General features: G+C 44.7%; 1 long non-coding RNA gene and 1 other non-coding gene across 2 annotated transcripts; both read right to left on the bottom strand.

Annotated features, from left to right (window-relative positions):
• Positions 1–1,240: 1,240 nt before the first annotated feature.
• Positions 1,241–7,088, bottom strand: LOC138411298 (uncharacterized). The gene is made up of 3 exons (XR_011243945.1): positions 5,483–7,088; positions 4,561–4,724; positions 1,241–4,025 (listed from the first exon to the last, which is right to left on the bottom strand). It is a non-coding gene; the product is annotated as an uncharacterized lncRNA (long non-coding RNA).
• Positions 7,089–19,719: 12,631 nt separating this feature from the next.
• trnac-gca (transfer RNA cysteine (anticodon GCA)) lies at positions 19,720–19,791 on the bottom strand. Its single transcript has one exon. It is a non-coding gene; the product is annotated as a tRNA-Cys (tRNA).
• Positions 19,792–20,016: the final 225 nt, after the last annotated feature.

The raw sequence follows: 20,016 nt of genomic DNA, 5'->3' as shown, positions 1-20,016 counted from the left end.
ATGGCAAAGGTGAGGGTCAGGAGTTAGAAACAGGAGAGTGAAAGAACAGAGGAAGACGTGGGAGAAGTCAGGAAAAAGGGCAAAGACGTAAGTCTGAGGAGTCTGCAGGGGGGAAACAATCAGGCCCATGCAGAGCTGAAGGAACGGCATGATAGACAGTCTGACACAGAGTGAGTGATGGTTGTGAATATGAGGCACAAGTGCCGGTGTGAGGAATGGGAACAGGCGAGCGTAGGTGTGAGAGCGAAACTTTCCCGAATGACCTCAGTTAACAACAGAGGAAACTAAAACTGCAGCAACAGTCGCTCAAATTCAGCGGTTTGGGGGGTTTCTGAAGTTTTAAGAAGAATTACAATACATGATCTGAACTGAATCAACTGCTCCTCATAAATCTGTAGTGCTGTGAGGTGCTGCCCCTCGTTGGCCTCTGTGAGGTACTGCAGAGTCATCGGGCAGCACAGAGTCTAATTGTTGCTGTTAATTGATTCACTTTAAAGGTTTCATATACTGAGACCTCACATGTGAGCAGCACAGCGTTGTTGTGTTACTCTTCTTCTGCTGAGAGACAGTGACGAAGAACCACTGACACCGAGTCAAACGAAGACAAATAAGAAGATGTGTGTATGTGTTTACATGTGTTTTCACACACACACACACACACACACACACACACACACACACACACACACACACACACACAAGCAGCCTGGTGAGAGATGGGTCCGTCTGTCTGCTCCTGGTCTTTGGTGATGAGTTCAATCCATCTTCATCTTATGTTATTCCAGTCGCCAGACATTCACCCTCCTCATCCTCATTTATGATCATGTAGAGATCTGTCATACACACACACACACACACACACACACACACACACACACACGCTTGATATTTTCATTTGACAACACAAGGAGGCGCTGTTTTACTGCTCACAGGTTATGATGCATTACATTTATTTAGATGTAATAACTTCATCGGTTAAGATGTAATTTGTTAACAACGAATAGTTCTCTGTCATATTTTAAGAGGAGAATAAAAAAATATATATAAATTTATATAAAAAATAAAAAACATTTTACTTAAATACTTGAGTAAGTAACTGCTTTCAAATACACAACGTATTTGAAGTAAAAGTACTCGCAGAGTGTATCCTCTTCTGTAAAATGATGAATGTGTGATCACCTGATCAGTGAACAGGTGAAAGAATTTACACAGAAGTCCTGGATTCATCAATTTTCCTTATTTATTTTTCATCTCATATGATCACAGCCTTTTATAGGAGGTGGACTGAGATGCTGAGTCATTCACGATCGAGCCGTGAATATTACATCACTAATCACCGACTCTGTGTGTGTGTGTGTCTGTGTGTGTGTGTGTGTGTGTGTGTGTGTGTGTGTGTGGTGATTTAATAATAATCTTAAATATGAGTTTGTGAACCTGTGATGAAATCTTTCCCCATGATCACCACCGAGCGGTGCTGTTGATCTGCTTGTTAGAGGGGGTCAGTCTGGCTGTGTGCTGCAGAGACACAGCACCAACATAGTCCTCATGATCAAGGTCATCATCATCATCATCATCATCATCATCATCATCATCATCATCATCATCACCATTAGCAGCTTCCTGTAAATTAGATTCCGGGACAAGAAATTAAATCGCCCTTAATCGCTCTGCGCAGCTTCATTCCTGTTTCCAGGAAATAGTAAATACAGTTAGAATATTTCAACACATGGTAAATAACTATTGCTTCATTCCTGCTTATAACGTTGAATTTGTGATAAAATAACCAAATAGAATTATTTTTAACGTTTTAATCCCCTGAGTTTTTTGGGTGCAAGCCTTATTTCTTTACGCCAAAATGGAAAATAACAAACAATCCATATGATTGATGCCGTATTGCAGTCAGAGCAGGAGCACGACCGGTTAAACCTGCAGGATACTGCGGTACATTTTCCATCTCACAGGAGGAGGAGGAGGAGGACGAGGAAGAGGAGGAGGAGGACAAGGAGAAACTGATCGATATACTGTCATCTCCGTTTAGGCCCGCTGGGCTTGAAGGGATGGGCAGAGAGACGAAGGAGAGAGAGAGAGAGAGAGGGCAAAGAAAACAAGTAGAGTTGGAGCAGTGAGCAGCAGTCACAGTGAAAATGTTCAAACAGGACGAGTGGAGTCACACAGATGGCCAGACACACACAGAAGGTCAATTATGAAGCTGTGGAGGAGGCAGAGACTTCTGGGAGTCTGTTGTCAAGAACTTGGCCTGAGACGTTGGTGTGAGGATACTGTGTGTGTGTGTGTGTGTGAGAGATCTTAAATGTCTAAAAGTTGGTGAGGGGCTGGGACAGGTGGGTGGAGGACTCAAGAGGGAGAAACAGATTGAAAGGTCGAGAAGAGGAGGAGGATAGAAAAACAAAAAAAGAGACTTTTGATGTTGAGAATGATAAAAACAGGAGATTTACAGATATACATCTGTGTTGCTGGATTACATTAAGCCCGGAGAATCATTTATTTTGTGAGCGAGCGCGTGAGAGATGGAGTTTGTTGGGATTTTTTTGAGAAAAAAGATCAAAGATTAACTTCAACATTAAAATTGAGTCTAGAATCCAGGAAAAGCACTGGAAGACTTTTCAAATTCGTAGTTTATAACTTTATTTGATTCTCTTTGCAAACGTATTTAAGGTGATTCTCCTTCTTTTACTCTCTGTGTAGACTTTGCATGTTCTTCCTGTGTCCGTGTTGGTTCCACCCACAGTCCAGACACGTGCAGAGTGGGGTTAGGTAAATCAAGTTCATTGAAAATTCATTCTTTTCATTGTGTGTGTGTGCAGAGCTCTTCATGAACATGTTGCAGAGTGACGTTGGAAAACTCTGTGTTCATCCAACCTGGTTTGTCTGAAGCGAAGGTGTTATAGTCGATGCTTTTCGTAAAACGAAACTGAATTTGCTTTGTTATTGTTCATTGTGTGTGTTTGAATGATTCACTGAACTGCTGTTGTTTTCTCATTGTCCTCGTGTATCGGTCTTATGATTTACCGGCAACGTGTCCAGTGAGTCGTCCTCAACTTCCATTAGGACTTTGACGGATATTAACCATAATTAATAAGATTGGTAAATAGATTGTTACGGATTGTTAAAATAAACTTTTATATTTGTCGTAAACGAACGATGAAGGAAGGAAAACGTTGGTTAAAGTTCAGCAATGAGACAAATCAACGTTTTAATTCACCCTTAAAATGTTGGTGGAGACAAAACAGAGAAATTTGGAAGCTGCAAAGTACAAAGGTAGAAGCGGATATTATGTAGGAGACACACACACACACACACACACACACACACACACACACACATCCTCACCTCCACAGGATAGTGTAAACTGACAACTGATAAACAGGAACACACACTTTCCTTGTCACACACCTACGTGCACAATAATAAACTGTTATCATCATCACATCACATCGTCATCAGAAGAACCCAGAAATATCAAACACACACACACACACACACACACACACACACACACACACACACACACACACTGGGAACAGTGCGTGCATGTGTGTGGGTGTGTTACGTCTCCAGTGAAACACAGAATAGACCATTGTTAACCTGAAGTGACGGAGAAAGGAAAACAATCAGGAAAAGTCCCTCCGATTTACGACCTCGCTCATTTACTTTCTGGTGAGGTGGGAACTGGAGGCGCTCGTTCTCGAAGTTTGTAAATTAACTTTGTGACTTTCGTTTTTTTCTGATCTGTTTCATCTCGTAATGGCATTTCCACTCTTCTGATGTGTATGTGCAGCTCTCCCGCTCCCTCCCTCCCTCCCTCCCTCTCTCTCTCTACATCCATCATTCTTATCACGTTTCTATTTCTCGTCCATTCTTGTCTGTCTCCTTGTGTCGCCGCGCCATTTTTGTCTCCCCTATTGTCTTTGTCCAATTCTCTTTCTCTGCCGACTCGTTCTGAATCCCGTTATCTTTCCACCGTTTCCTCCCGCGCTGCTCTGGCCCTTCTGCTGCGCTGGCATCTGAAACAAAAGGAAAAAATGAAAGCCTTTGTACTTCACTGACTTTGTGTTTGATGTCAGAGCGGAAGCTGTTTCATGACGGTCCAAACTGTAATTAGGGTTTAGACAAACAAAGAGCTGCTGCCCTTGATGGGCCTCGTGTGGATAAACTACCGAAGGACTCACACCTCCGCTGTTGTTTGTGGCGGTTGCGTATCAGTGGCCCCCCCCCGACCGTGATGTGTTTGAATTGGTTTCTGTGGTTGGTCTCGCGGTGACACAGCTGAATCCAGTGTCTTCTGTCAGGCTGTGATGCAGCTCTTTGGTGTGGAAACTGTCACGCACCAGATTAATCCTATAATACGATTAATGATCTGATACAGACCCTCCCTACAGCAGTTCATAGATAAAACCAGAAAACCGATACCATGAATTGAAAGATAAATTCGAGTATTTGCAGTGCATGTGATGTTTTCTTGTTGCTCTGAGTTTATTTAGTATCATACAGTTGTTGACCCTGTTCCCCTTTAGCTAGGTACAAGTGAGGCTCACCGACCTTTGGGCTAAATATCGAGGAGTATCCAATCAGCCAATCAGAGCGCAGGATGGAGTGAAGGTGGTGAAGGTGCCCCTTGACGTTTGCATATTGAAGTTAGCTTCGGAAAGGTTTTCCTCAGCGTCTGATGTGGCCTCACACAAGATACTGCGGTTGCTCAGTGGCTGTCGGCACAAGAAAAGACCAAACTGTCGGTTATGGTTCAAGGAGGAGACGTGTTTGGTGTTTTGTCTTCTCCCTTCAAACATCTTCATGCAGCTGCGCTTGGATCACTTTTAAATTTCCACTTAAAGAGGTGACAGATGCAGGTTTTACATGCCTGTGTGTGTGTGTGTGTGTGTGTGTGTGTGTGTGTGTGTGTGTGTGTGTGTGTGTGTGTGTGATTGTGTGTGCACCCGTATGAAAGACAGCAAACGGCTCCACTTTCACTTTCACAACATCCTGAAGAGGGAAACAGATACAGTCCTTCTTTAGTGATACTCTCAGTGTGTGCGGGGGGGGGGGGGGATCCATCCATCCCCTATCAGCCACTTGATGGGAGAACGATCGTCTTTCACTCAGACGCCACAACCTTCACATCCTTTAACACTTCAAACAGACACAGCACACACAGAACTGTTCAACCTGGAGTTTTTACCACATCATCCTCGTAAACCGATGTATTGATATTGTTTAATCGTCTTGTTCTGGGTTACACACAATGCCAAAAAGTACAATTATACCTTTTCTCTAAGATACCTGCAGTACATCTCTCAACCTGTATTTTACACTCAAATCAATAGTTTAGTTTTCAATTATATGCAGAATTATTATTTCCCCCTACAAACCTGAGGAAATACCTCTTGAGCAACATGAGCATAAGAGTGAAAGATGACACAGGAAAGCGAGAGGCCGCCGGTGAGAGAACTACGGTCAGTCTGACCTGTGTCCGTGGTCCGACTCTCTTCAGGCGCAGCCAGATGAAATGTGGCTCCGGCTGGCAGGCGCTGCCGTCACCTCCCACTGAGAGCCGCCCGTGGGCAGATCAATCATGCTCCAATCCAAACACGCTTTATTGCTCTCTTCCTCGGCTGCAGTCGAGCTTCACAAATGACACAGCGGGGATGAAAGGGCTGCACCTCATTGTAAATGAGTTGAATTACACTGGACAAATATTGAAGCTGCCAAACGTTAAATTACCAAAACATGTCAGATGGGACAGTTTGTTTGTTCAAACTTTGCCCCTCGTGCTAACTTGTTTTTTTTATGCATGTATATGACGAACCAATCTCAAAGCCCATTAGCTTTAGATGACGTGTTGGCCTGTGGAGGCCGAGCACAATTTAGAATCGTGTTTGACTAGAAACTCTACTCAACTCCACTCTACATCCTGAGGCACATCCGCACATTAACGCTCCTCATTGTCTTTGTCAGTCAGATTTTCCGCAGTAAGTTTGGTTGCTCCACCATTTTTGCTACCTGAGGAAAGTGACCAACAGGAAACCAAAGCACCATCCGCTCCGCGTTCTCTTTAAATCTGGTTCCCTGGGCTCAGATTTGATGTCATAGTAAAAGTGAAAGGTAAAAATGCAACCAACTTAAACGCAGATGGAGTCATTATCTATTCTTTATCGTCACAAATGTCAACATTCATTATTCAGATTATTGTGTGAACCTGGATGAAATTCACAGAGCGGAGCTGCAAACTCAGAGATGATTTCATGCTTAGTATTTTTACAGCAAACGTGACCGGACCAGCCAGCTGCTGCTGTGACAGAGGCCAGAACTCAGAACCTCCGTCAGAGCAGCTTCTGCAGGTCACAGCCGGGGGTTCGCGGCTCCAACACTTTAACCGCGGTGCGGAAGAGGAGCCTGTTCGCTGAGTTCAAAGTGTTTCCTGATGCTCTCAATGAGTCCAAACGACATCTGTAGTGTGTAGGTGTGGGTCTGTGTGTGTGTGTGTGTGTGTTACTGTACTGTCTTTGATGTGTACAGTATGGGTCTGTGCATGTCCGTCTCCCCCCTCTATGTTTCTCTGTCTCTCCTTCTCCTCTGACATCTGGACGGGTGTGAAACAGCTGTGTCTGCTGCAGTCCCCCTTGGGATTTATTGCCTATCTGCGCTCGCACACACACACACACAAACACACACACACACACACACACAGACACACAGACACACACATACTTCCTCATGCAACCCCTCATCCCTTATCTTTCCATAAAATCCAACCTCACGCTACACTGCACTCCTCCCGACTTGTCTTCCAACTCTGTCAGAATTTGGGGATTTCAGGACTCTTTCCGCTCTTGACATCGTGACACGACTTGTGTAGCAATGTGTGTGAGCAGATCCACGTTCTTGTGCATTTGCCAGTTTGTGCAGTTGCATGTACATGATACCACATACTCCTCTTTTTTAAAGGTACACATGTGCTGATAATCACGCGTGTGGACATCCATGGCCTCATGTGTGTTTAGTCCTCGTGTACCCCCCATGGCGAACATTCCTCAGCCTCTGATCTTCCTCCTTTCATCCCTCCCTTCTCTCCTCCTCTTCTCTGCTCTCCTCCTCCCCGGGGCAGCCATTCATAATCAAAATCATTCTGTAAAGAAAAAGAGGTCTGTCGGGGGGGGGGGGGGGGGGGGGGGGGGGGGCATTTCGTTTCTTTCATCTTTTGCCCTTTTTGTCCTTCTGCCATTTGGATTCATTTGTGCTTCAGTTATGTGCCGCGGAAGGATTTATGGGATGAACTTGGCTCGGTGACTCAGTGTGATACAGCATGTACGTACACATAAAGGTATCCAGTGTCTGGAAAATTAAAAATGAATTTTTAAATAGCTTGGGGTTTTGTTCACGAGTCAGGGGACGATGAACGAGCAGGTCGATGTGGCGTTAGCGGTAATGAAGGCGTTTCACTGGACTGTTGTGGTGAAGCTCTGGTTTAGCGTCCGAAAGAAGGAGGACGTAGAGTCACCGCTCCGTCACCTCAAGGAGCCCGTTGTTGGAGCCAGAGGTGGTTCGGGCATCTTCTCAGGATGCCTGCTGGGAGCGTTCCATCGGAGGTTTACCGGGCACGTCCAACTGGGAGGAGACCCTCAAGTAGACTCCATGTCCTGAAACTTCCTGCTTAGCCTGCTGCCCCACAACCTGACAACCCTCAGATAAACTGAAGGAAATGAATGGATGGATGGAAAAAAATGTTTTTATTATAATGTAATGCCACAACACAAAGAATACCTTGATTTACTGTAGTTGTCCAAATTAGCTATTTCTGAGTGGACTCTTTTTTAGTATCTTATTCAGGCTGCAAATAACTTTACTTTCAGTTGTGAACTTACATTTGGGAGCAGGTCCATGACTCAGCTACACCGTTATCACCTTTGACACATGGCTGATTAACTATCCTCCCCTCTTGTCTCTTCCTGCCCCCTTCTATTACATCCGTCCCTGACCAGCTTCACCAAAAGCTATGTGTCCTCTGACACTTTTCTTCTGTCCCTTTTTTCTCCATTCTCCCACCCACCATCCAAAACTTCATATCATTAAACTTTTTATGGCGTGATCCTCGCTACTCTGATGCTTGGGTTGTGCAGTTACTTTAAATTGGCCGTCACATTGGCTGCACAGTCTCGCTCCACAGCCAAGACAGCAGCTCAAATATGCTCAACGAGACTGAGATCTTGGCACAGTAAAAACCACCGCAATAAAACATGCTGTGATGTCCCTGGAACCGTTCGGAGACTAAACCTCCTTCGACTCGCTGTGTTATCAAGTCAAGTCAAGTCAGGTTTATGTTTAAAGCCTAAAATTATCAATTTAACACGTAAGGATTTGACAAGCTGTGACACACCCTCCATTCGGATACAGAAAAATGGAAAATGCCGGGCGTAGTTATCTTGAATGGATGTTCAGATTATTGTTCAGATGATTTTCAGGGGCTAAAATATGAGCCAGAAAAACATCCGCTACAACATCACTGCCTGTGTAACCTATACTAAACTGGACCTCTCCGTAGATGCATGCCATCGTACGAGCAGTTTCCATCCATCTCTTAAAGAAATGCTCAACACTTAACCAACGTAAGTTGTGGGCTTCCTCAAACCTCTTGAAACAATTTAAGATATGACAGCTGTCTGGGAAATGATAGCTGCTAAGCTGCTATCCTCTGCATCTCAAAGGTCATTAACTGATGCTACAAATGCTTTCCTGCCTGATTTATACCGCACACCAGGGTTATGTGATGTATGACTTGTTGGAATGTATATTTTGTGTGAAGTCTGGGGGTAAACCTGACAAATTGCTCAAGTTTGTGTGTATCAGTTTGTATAACGGCCAAATCTGTAGGTGCTAAGCTTTTTATTTTATGATTTATGTGAACATAACGCCCTGAGTAAGAGAGAGAGTGAGAGACTAATTGGAAACTGTTCCTGCGTGTGTGTCTTTGTGCGAGCGAGTGTGTGGTTACCGCCTGATGGACTGCAGCTCCCGTTATAGCCCCAGAGCAGTGATTAGAGTTGTCTGTGAGCTGATTAATATTCTCCAGAGACGCCGGGCGAGGTGAGGGAAACGATTATGGGATGGACAGATAATGGAAAGATAATGCCCCCATGGATCACACTGTCAGAACAGAGAGGGACACGGAGTGTGAGGGAGGAGGGAGGAGGGAGGGAGGACAGGCGAGAGAGGGATGTGTGTGCAGAGAGGAGGCAGAGTGGAGAAACTTTTTAAAAAGACTTTTAAAGTGCACGCCACCGGGATTGGAAAAAGTTTTAGAAGTAGGTAAAGAGGAAAGACTAAGGGTCGGAATATACTTGATGTTAGCTACGCGTACGCAAGGTTGCTGATTCGCATACCCTGCGTCCATTTGATGCGGAGCTTGTGTACGACCTGACTGACACAAGATGCAATAAACAGAATTACCAACATTTAATCAAATACATAATGATGTCACGGGTTTTAAACCTACATTTACAAAACAAAAATGTCTGAGCTAATATAGTGCTGCCCACGATTTTAGAATTAAATTTTAACAATCATCTAATGTGCGTTTCCATGTCCACATACTTTTGGCCGCCTTGTGCTGAAAGTGATGGAGGGAGGGAGAATGGAAAGAGAGATTGGTGGGGGGGTGGAGGGGGAGTAAAGGCAGATGAGGACAAGGATGGAGTCATGAGAGAGGAGGAAATGACAAAGTACAAAACAGGTAGAGAGGAGGGAAGGAAGATGATGAAAGACAGGGAGTGATGAAGAAAGGGGAACGAGAGAGTTTTTGGAAGAGGAGAAAATTGAGGGATGCAGAGGAAGGAAGGGAGGGTAGGGGGAAGGCAGCTTGGGAGAGAGAGAGCAAGGATAAGAATGGAGAGAGGGCAGTGGGAGCCAGCAGCGGCAGAGGAGTAAATCCAGCCAGCGTTTGGGCCGAGCATAATCTATGCCAACATAATAACGTCACTCACGAGCCCGGCTGACAAACAGCGAGGCCCGAGAGGAGGAGAGAAAGAAAGAGCGATGGAGGGAGGCGCTGAAGAGGAAGGGTGAGAGAGGTGATGCGAGGCCAAACGGCAGAGAGAGGAGGAGGAGGAGGAGGAGGAGAGTTTGATTTAAGCAATAGGAGGAAAGGAACAGTGAGAGAAAATGCTCAGACCTGCCCTTAAAATCCGTCCTCCATGATCTGATTAAAGCTAGAGGATAAAAATACAGATGTAAATGCAACAAACACGTACAGAGAATCTGAATCTCCCGAGAAATTCATGCACTCATCTCAACCCTATCATACACCACGTCGCACCACTGTACATTTATGTGCAGACGATGAATGATTCTTGGGAACGTTTACTTTTACGGCCTGCGCTTAAACTGTTATCGCAACCGCTCGAGGGGACGAGCTCATTCTGTGTGTGTGTGAAGATAAAGTCGGCCTGATGCTCACAGGAATGTTTTGAAGAGCATGTAGCGCTAATGGGGACGAGAAATCCAATCACGAAGAGTCACGGCAGATTGAGTTCGAGAGGAAAGTTACGAGCAGACGCAGCTCACAGAGACAAAGGCTTCACATCTGAGTCCACACGTCTGAGTACGAACTGTAATCCACGTTTGCTCTGATATTCTAACACTGACAATCATGATGGAAGACGCATTTAGCTCAAAATGACTTAAACACTGAGACAAACATCCCTGATGAAAACATAACCTCCTCGGTGGAGGTCAAAAAAATCATCTGAAAAGATCCAACACTGCAGCATTTTGCAGCATTGTCCGATTTCAACATTGTGGATGATTATAGAACTGATTCACGTGTAGTTGTCTCTATCTACATGTAGTAGAGTGTAAAAGTATTTGTTCCTCTCATCACAGTAATCCAAAGGTATTACTGCACCACAGCAAATCAACCAGGGACAAAGGGAGGACTAATGTAAGTGCTGTCATCACTCAAGTGGACCGTCGGTCCGTCCAAGGATGAAGAGTTGCTTCTATTACAGCAGAGGGACAAGGTGAATTTTTTTATTTATTTTCCTTTGAGAAATGTGTCAGGAAATGTTCCAGAGGAAAGTTTTAGGTTTTTATGATTTATGTCTCCGCTTTAAGTGCACGATAAGATTCCCGCTGCAACTGTTTTCTGGAGAAACGTGTGTATTCGTCCACATCCTCCCTAATTGTCTTTTCTTTCCACATCTTCATAATTGACCTTTTGTGTGTGTGTGTGTGTGTGTGTGTATGTGTGTGTGTGTGTGTGTGTGTGTGTGTGTGTGTGTGTGTGTGTGTGTGTGTGCAACCATCTGTCTGACACCAGCGCTCCAGTTTGAACATTTATGTCTTTTTGGTTGAAACTGCTCATTGTTCTCCCTCTCTCTCTGCCTCTCTCCCTCTCTCCCTCTCTCCCTCTCTCTCCATCACTGGTGTAAGATGTTAACGTTGGAATTCGAGGCACGCAGTTTGTACTTCCTGTGTTTTCGTCGTGTTACTAAGGTAGCACTTCCCGTCTCAGGAGCTGAAAAACAGCACTCTGATGCAAAACACGCCAGAGCTGCAGCCACTGTGCTCATACAGAACTGTGTTCAGAGTTGAGAAGAAGTAGGAGTCAGGCTAAGAACACATGAAGAGACAGAAGACACTGAGACAGTCTACACATACAGAAGAACTTAGCCAAGATGCCGAGCACCTTTTAGCAAGCTAAGAGAGTGGCTGCTGTTTTAAAGGGTGCTCATCTTTAAGTGACATCAGGAAAGCTCCAGTACAGTAGGTGACCTTAGAAAATCAGGGTCAAGAATCAAGACTGTGGGCTCATCTGGCGACAATGAGAGGTTTAGTTAAGTGTCGTCTGCGTAGACAGAGGATGAGAAGCCATGTTAGTGGATAATTGGACCCAATGAAGTAGAAGATGCTGCAAAGAGAAGCTGCCCTGGCACCTTAGAGAAGAGTGTTTGTCCACGCTGGGCACATTGAAGTGCGCTTTGCCTAAAATGCTTCTATATACTGGAGAGAGGACAGATGGAAGGATGCTGTGGTTCGTCGAATCAAAGAATTCTGAGACGTCGAGTAAAATAAGAACCAAAGACCTGAGGTCTGTCAAAGATAACACGACTGATTTGGATCATGAAGGTCGATCCAGTGTGGGATTTTCTTACAGATATGTATGTGAGTTAATCATACTGAAGCATTTTCAGCTCTATGATTCGCTGTCTTGATTCTTTTGATTCACAAACTTAACTTGTCGTCAACAAACGGCTGCAGTTCTCAGAAAATACACGTCGACAAAAATATATAAATAGGTAATTTTTTGCCAAAACATTAATTAATTGGTAAAATCAGACCTTTTTAATTAACTAGATTAGATTTTCCATTTGCAAAAAATTCAAAAATTAGATTTAATCTGGGTATAAAATATTCCGACTCTCTCGAACAGTCCTCTCCGCAGTCGAGTTACTCTCACACACTTTGACATTCAAAGTAGCCTCGCTTTGTATTCCCTCTCTGTCTCTCGCTCTCGCTCCTTTTTGACAGTCACACCAACTCCGTGACCCCGACTCGACCACAATGGGAGGCTGAAATACTGTCCTGCTGTCATTTCATGAGACTCATCTCTCTCTCTCCCTCTGGTCCTGACAGCCTGTGACAGTACAGAGGGACACACACACACACACACACACACACACACACACACACACACACACACACACACACACACACACAGACACACACAGACACACACAGACTCACATTCTTTGAGTCTTAGTCACTTGCTCACAGAAAATGCCATTGTCAAAATCCAGAGAAACAGACAGAGGGGGTGTGTGAGGGGCGGTGGTGCTGCTGGGATGGGGGGGTCAAAAGAAAGAGAGGATGTTGAGTGTTGACTTGTGACTTTGAGAAAAGTCTGTTCTTGTGGTTTTCAGCTGTCAACAAAGGAGAGGAACAGAGAGATAACATCTGAGAGGCAGAAGCACTGGTGGGTCCAGTGGTGACGTGATAAAAGAATGATGATCTGTTTGTCAGAGTCACAAATGGCAAGATTCTGAGACTGTAATTGTTCTTGTCCTCTGTACACATTTACCATGATTTCTCAGCCCCATGTTTCCTCATGTAAGAAGGAAAATTAAGATAGTTTAATAACATATTCACATGGAAAATGTATATTTATGTAATTTCTTTGCATGTTTTTACCAGTAATAAAATTGCTCCGGTCTCACTGAGATGTTAGTCGGTAATCTTGGGTCAGTTTTCAGGTCAACAGTCATTTGTCAGATGCGACAAGATGTGAATCTTTTTCTTCGTGTGTGTGTTTCTTATATTTGTGTGTGTGTGTTTGTGTGTTAATAAGCAGATACACCTGGTTTCTTACATAAGCTAAAGCCTCCAAGGCTGCGGCACACCTCCACTGTCAGAGTTTCCACTGCACTGACTTCATGCTAATGATATGCAGGAACATGCAGACACACACACACACACACACAAACCAATTACAGCACACAAACATTCAAACAAACAAGTGCATGGAGAGAAACGATGCTCTACACACATGTGAGCACAAAATTGTGCACAAGTATACACACACACACATGCACGTGCCCTAATTCAAATGCAAGTCATCACAGGTGCACACAGCGTAACTTATCTACAACATTTATAAACTCACATTATATACGAGCTCTGAGTAGATCACATTCAAATCTGCAATCTCTTCTAAGAGGTTTTTACATGTGTGTGTGACTCCTCAGCTCAGTTTAACTAACGACATGTCCTGAATCAGTTTTAATCAAAGAAAACACACACACACACACACACACACACACACACACACATGTCCTATAAGGAGAGGGTATGACAGGGCAGCTGAGCTACATGATAATAAGCAGTGGGCCAGTGAGGACAACGGCGGATTAGAGAGTGAGACAGAGATCAGGGTCATTACCGAGTGAGAGGGCTGAGTGTGAGGTCGGACTGTTAACACACCAAAGAGTGAGTGACGAGGAGGTGAGCGAGTTACCAAGGAGGAACGATACGAAAAGATAACAGAACAGATGAAAATGAAGAATCTGACCATTAATGAAGGAGATATTCACTAAAGATATGTGGACATGTGATCATCACACTCAGATTAGTAACGTTCAGGAGCTTTAATCGGTGTCTGTCACAGCTCCGGCCTCTCGTGAAGCTTTCTCCTCCTGGCTGCAGGGATCCACTCCTGATGTACGGTGGTGATGTTCGGTATAAGCTCTGTCCTCATCGGTCCCTATGAGGAAATGGGGTGGGGGTGGGGCTCATTAGATGCTATTTGAACAGCGGCAGTAGTTGTTTGAGAAGCTGCAGAAAAAAGTGAGCAAAGCACTGATGGCTGCAGTTTACAGCCACGATCAGGATGGTGCATCGGTTGTGTTCCGTCCCAGACGTGTTCGATGTCTCGTCCTTCTGCAGCAAACTCACAACACTCAGACCTCAAACACGAGGTCGTGTTGAAACGGGAAAGGGCCTCTAACGAAGTGCTGCGCAAAGCAGAAAACGTTGGCTTCACCCATTCATGCACACACTCACTCGCACAACGATTGGTTGATGTCCGGATGCGTCCTGAGCCAGAGTCGGCACATCCTAAGCACAAATAAAGTCGATATTCACATCTCAATGAGAGAAATGACCATGATGTCACCATGATTCAAGGTTATTAGCGATTATTATTTAGTGTGTTTTTGAGGATGTGAGTATATAGAAAATGTTGCAACAAGGATACCGGATTATCCCCCTCCACCCCCCACCCACCCACACACACACACACACACACACACACACACACACACACACACACACACACCCAGAGACTTTCATTGGAAGGAAAGAATTGTTCCTCTTTTCACGACGCTTTCCTTCTGTTTTCATGTAAAGAACAAGTGCAGAGCAGCGTGATGAGAAGAGTGCGATGAAAAAAAATGCAGGAATACATGGAGGGGGGGTGGTGTTTGCACTTATGTGTGAAAAACAGGACAGGAGGGGGGGATGGACAAACATGAACTTCTTGTTTCACTTCTGTAAACCTCATTCCACATCTGGAAATGAGCTAATACTTAGTGACCGTAACCAAGAGCCCCGGGACAAATAAACTTGTTCCTGAAATTCTGCGAGGTGTCTGCGGGCTCCAGCTTTTCTCCGGACTGAAATTCACGGTTAATGAACAACTGACTTCGGGTCCCTGTGCAAATAAACTCTCTCCAAGTATTTTCAGACCGAGCATGAGGGCACGTTCAACTTCCTGTTACGACCTCGCGAGTGAGCTCCCTGTGAAGGAAAGTTAATTTCCCACCGGACAAAAAACATATTCGTTAAGACGAAGAATTCTCTAAAGAATCCGAACGTCTCACGGTGGGAGGTGAAATAGATTTTTTTTTTTATGTGAGGGTGACGGATAAATGCAAGAGACGACGATCTTCCTCTCTCTCCCACACACTTAGTCCAGTAATTATGAGTTTATACTCCCTCGGATAATAACAGGAAATTGAATGATGTGACCACAAAGCCGTTTATTCTTAAAAAAGTTTGGACCGTTTTGTAAAGTGAGGTCTTTCTTCATTTCTTCAAAAGAATGTTGAGCATGATGAGCTACTTCATTGTTTTCTGAGATGCACATAAGGAGGTAGAAGCAATCGATTCTCCATGTTGTGTTCTACTCTAGTAGCCGGTTGTTTTCATTCTGGAATGGGGTCACGTGATACGAGCCTGACGAATCAACGAAGACCCCCCCCAAAAAAAGACCCAATCAGCAAGTGGTTGTTCGAGTCTCCGTCATCGTTTCAGAACATCTCAGTTTCACCCGGTCCAGCAGCGTGGACTCCAGGCGTATCTCTAGCGAAGTTGAAAAACGCAGTCGTGTGGCTCAGACCTCAGTTTATGACTTGAGTCTTAAATTGAACTTGACCTCAGTGCTTCTGACCCGACTCCCTGCAGAATCCCAGACTAATACAAAAGAGAACATGGGTCCAGCCTTCGATGGACATTCATCTCATTTCTGGGCCTTTGCATTGTGAGGAATTGGTCTCAGCAGAGTGTTAAACCACTGCCCTGTTGATTCAATGATGGATATTCAGAGAACTGAGAGACTTGCAGCTGACTGACAGTTTGCTTACAAATACGTGTGACTTTACTTGCACTCAGCAACTTAGAACTTGGCTTCAGACCTTCTTTCACAAGATCTGGAGCCGGACTTTCACTTCTCCCGAAAGACGGAAAGCTGCTCAAGTTTAAGTGTTGAAGTTAGTTGTCATGGGTGAAGTTGGGGGATAGTTAAAATATCGTATCAGGAGGTTCCCTACAGTCCAGTCCTCTAGAGGAAGGCCAGAATTTGTAAATGAGTGTTCAGCATGTTGTGCTCATGGGCTGTGCATGCGTGTGTCCTGGGACAGAGGGTGGACTGAGGACAAAGTGTGGGAGGACGAGACAAGGCTGCACATGGAGCCACAACACCCCCACAGCAAACAAGAGGGAGACCAAACCAGCAGCCCAGCCCATACAAACACACTCTCAGCACATGACAACACTATTGTGGTGGAGGGAGACTGGTGTGTGTGTGTGTGTGTGTGTGGGTCTGTGTGTGTGTGTGTGTGTGTGTGTGTTGTAGGTGGGGTGGGGTGGTCAGCTGGGTTTCCTCCAGAGAGTCAAACAAATGGAAGGAGGGAGATTCACTTCCCCATTGGGACAGACAGATAATATTGACATAGTCTGTCACAATAAGAGTCAGACTGAGCCAAACACCCCAGAATAAAGAGTTTACTGAACGTTTGTCTATAGAATCTATTTAAATCTGACTTTTCAACGTTAAATACATATGTATTTTTAAACTCCCTTTTCAAAAACGGCATCAAATTAAACATCTCCAGTCTGGTTCATAGTCAAATTAAAGAAACAAGCTTGTGTGAAATCCCTCTTACGTAGATTCATTTCAGAGACAGCATCGTCAATGTTCAGACGATTCTCAGTTTTTCTTCCACAAAAACACAAAAACAACACAAATTCTTCCGTCTTGTGTTCGGCGCCTCTGAGTCGTCTGTCGTGCAGAAATCGCAAAATCTCTGTTTGACAGTGAGCCGAGACAAGAGAGTTTGTTTTATTATCAATCTTACAGCCGTAGCTTTAACTTCGAAAGATAACCATAAACTTTGCTCACTTATATTCGTGCTTTTTCAGGTATTAGAGAAAACCGTGGGTTCGAACAGAGCTTGAGTCCCTGGGACTTACTAGCTACGTTCAACTCAATGTACATTTGACGCTTTGAGAAAGATATCCGTGATGTCTGGTGCAGTTTTATTGAATTTGAAGGGAAAGTTGCACCTTTGTGGAGGTAAGAGCTCCACTGAGAACCATTCTTGTCTTGTTTTTATTCACCTTATTCACCCTACTGATTTAAAAAAAATGGAGTAATTAAGAAGAGACTTGTGTGTGTCTCTGTGTGTGTGTGTGTGTGTGTGTGTGTGTGTGTGTGTGTGTGTGTGTGTGTGTGTGTGTGTGTAGTAAGTGCATGTTCAGCTCCACTCAGCTCCCCATGACTCATTTTCTGGGGAGTCGTGTCATGTCTCCCCTCAGGTGAAAGGGATAAGATCTCACTCACACACACACACACACAGCGGTGAGTCAGGAAGGTGTGTCTGTGTGTGTGCGTAACTTGTCTGCATATATGCATGTAAACATCTGTGTGTGTGTGTGTGTGTGTGTGTGTGTGTGTGTGTGTTTATCTGCCCCAACCGCCGTGACCCCACCTCAAGTGTGTGTGTGCATCTTGTCAGGTGTGCGTCAAACGTGGGCGGGCCGACCGCACTGTTTTCGCACGACGCCTTGGTGTGACCTCGGAGGTTGCCGGTGACCGTGATTGGCCGCCAGCTAGCAGCTCATTAAGCCACTCGCGGGGGGGGGGGGGGGGACACTGTGCCAGGAGACACACTCTCCATTTGTTTCACAACACACGGACAAAGTCACGCACACTCGTCAGAGGGACGAGTATGGCCGCCTCCTGCATGTGCACGGAGTCTGTCTGGCCCCTGTGACCCGGCTGAACTTTGGCTCACCCTCATTGGTTCATCACACCACACGACCTCACACCTAGATGCCTCCTGGCTGCTGGACCAAACCGTGGGTTCATGACCGAGAGGAGAGGAGGAGAGCAGAGGAGGAGAGGAGGAGAGGAGGAGAGGGGATGTACTCTCCTTTCCAGGAACTCAGAAACATGTCACAGATTCGATCTTGATGACGTTGTGTTCTTGACAGAATCCCCCGCGTGTAGAAAACGTTTGATCAGCAAAACCGGCAAGACAATTTTTTTCAGTTTTTCAGGACGAGAGAAGGAACAGACAATTACCCAGAATTCAGCAGTGTTAATTATATCATGGATTTTATCCAAAATCCTCATCTGTTGATCTCATCATCTTCTTCTATTATCTCTTCCTCCTTCTTATTAATAGCTGCCAATTTAGAGCAGCTTGTGGCTTCTTTGCGTTTGGATTTCACAATCAAGGTTTTTCTGGTGCCACACTTCATTGTGACTCAAAGCTACAATCTCTGCTGTGGTTGGCCTGCGTGGTATTTAATTTATTTATTTCAGGAAGCTTAAAGGCTCGTCAGCATCTCCTTCTACTTTTAAAGCCTCGGAAACATTTTTAAACTTGGAAAATTCTTATTATTGCCGTAAAACAGTTCAAGTACTTCAACAGAATTTAAAACTTCAGACATATGTTGAACATATCCTGCAAAAAAAAAAAAATCATATTCCCACAGTCTTATTAAGGGTGTGTGTGTGTTTGTGTGTTCATTAGTGTTTGTGTACCTCGAGGCCTGGTAACGTACTCGCTGACTCATCGTTCTCAGAGAGAAGAATCTGCTGACCGCGTTAGGTCTGCAGGGGAAACCCTGTTGCTCAACAGAATGACATTTACACTGACTCTCTCTCTTTTTGACAAGTGTCTGTCTTTCTCTCTCTGCTTCTACCTTTTTACTCTGTCATATATTTTTCTGGCACATTTCTATTTTTTTTTCTGTCTCTTCTGCCTTTTTCTCCTTCTCACTTTGCCGTGATGTCTTCAACTCACTTCACCCCTGGCTGGGCCTTCTCCCTCTCTCCCTCTCTCCCTCTCTCCCTCTCTCCCTCTTTCTCCCTCTCCCACTCCGTCGTCGTTCATCTTCAGTCCATTCCTGGGACTGACACTCCTCCCCCCGTGCCCCCCGCTCCCTCATCTCTCTTTCACCATACGATACTTGTCTGTTGACGTGTCCGTCGGCAAGTTGCTATACCAACTGGATGTTTCTGCTGACCCCTCGCTCGCTTTGCGTGACAGAGCTGCAGCCGCAGGGCAAAGATTAGCAGACGGGTCTACTGTACAAGTGCACGGACACACACACACACACACACACTTAAGAGTTAAACAGGCATGTAAATGCATGTACTTGTACTTATATGCATACGTCATTTAACATACAGAACATGCAAATACTAGATTGGCACTCAGAAGAGGACATATCTCTGCAAAGGCTTCAATCGAGCTGCACCACATTTCACACACTCACAAATAAATATTATTTAATCATCAAGATTTTGTTTCAGGTCAGTGAGGTCAACAGACTGACTCTTGTATTTAAACTCACCAGAATTTAAAGGTCCCTGGCAGAGCCTTCATTTTCACCAAGAGTTGAGTTTCAGTGAAATTCATCTGAAGGGGGCGCTCAGACTTGAACTGAGGACCTCTTGATCTGCAGTCAAATGCTCTACCACTGAGCTACACCCCCTGTTACTGAGGGGGGTATAAAACCAAAGCTCCATCAAGGCCCATGGATCCCATTATGAAATCGCATTTCAATTCACCAGACCTGGATTTTTATTTAGACCTGAATTGCTTCATTTTTTCATTAAGATTTTTTGAATTATTCTCTGGTGAAAAACACAATGTTAAAGAAAGACATGAAACGATTTCTAATCCAGTTCTGCACCAAAATGTAAAGGGTTCTTCCCAG

The sequence above is a fragment of the Paralichthys olivaceus genome, chromosome 8 (genome assembly GCF_024713975.1).
Source record: "Paralichthys olivaceus isolate ysfri-2021 chromosome 8, ASM2471397v2, whole genome shotgun sequence".
Taxonomy (NCBI): domain Eukaryota; kingdom Metazoa; phylum Chordata; class Actinopteri; order Pleuronectiformes; family Paralichthyidae; genus Paralichthys; species Paralichthys olivaceus.
This window is presented reverse-complemented; position numbering and strand designations above follow the sequence as displayed.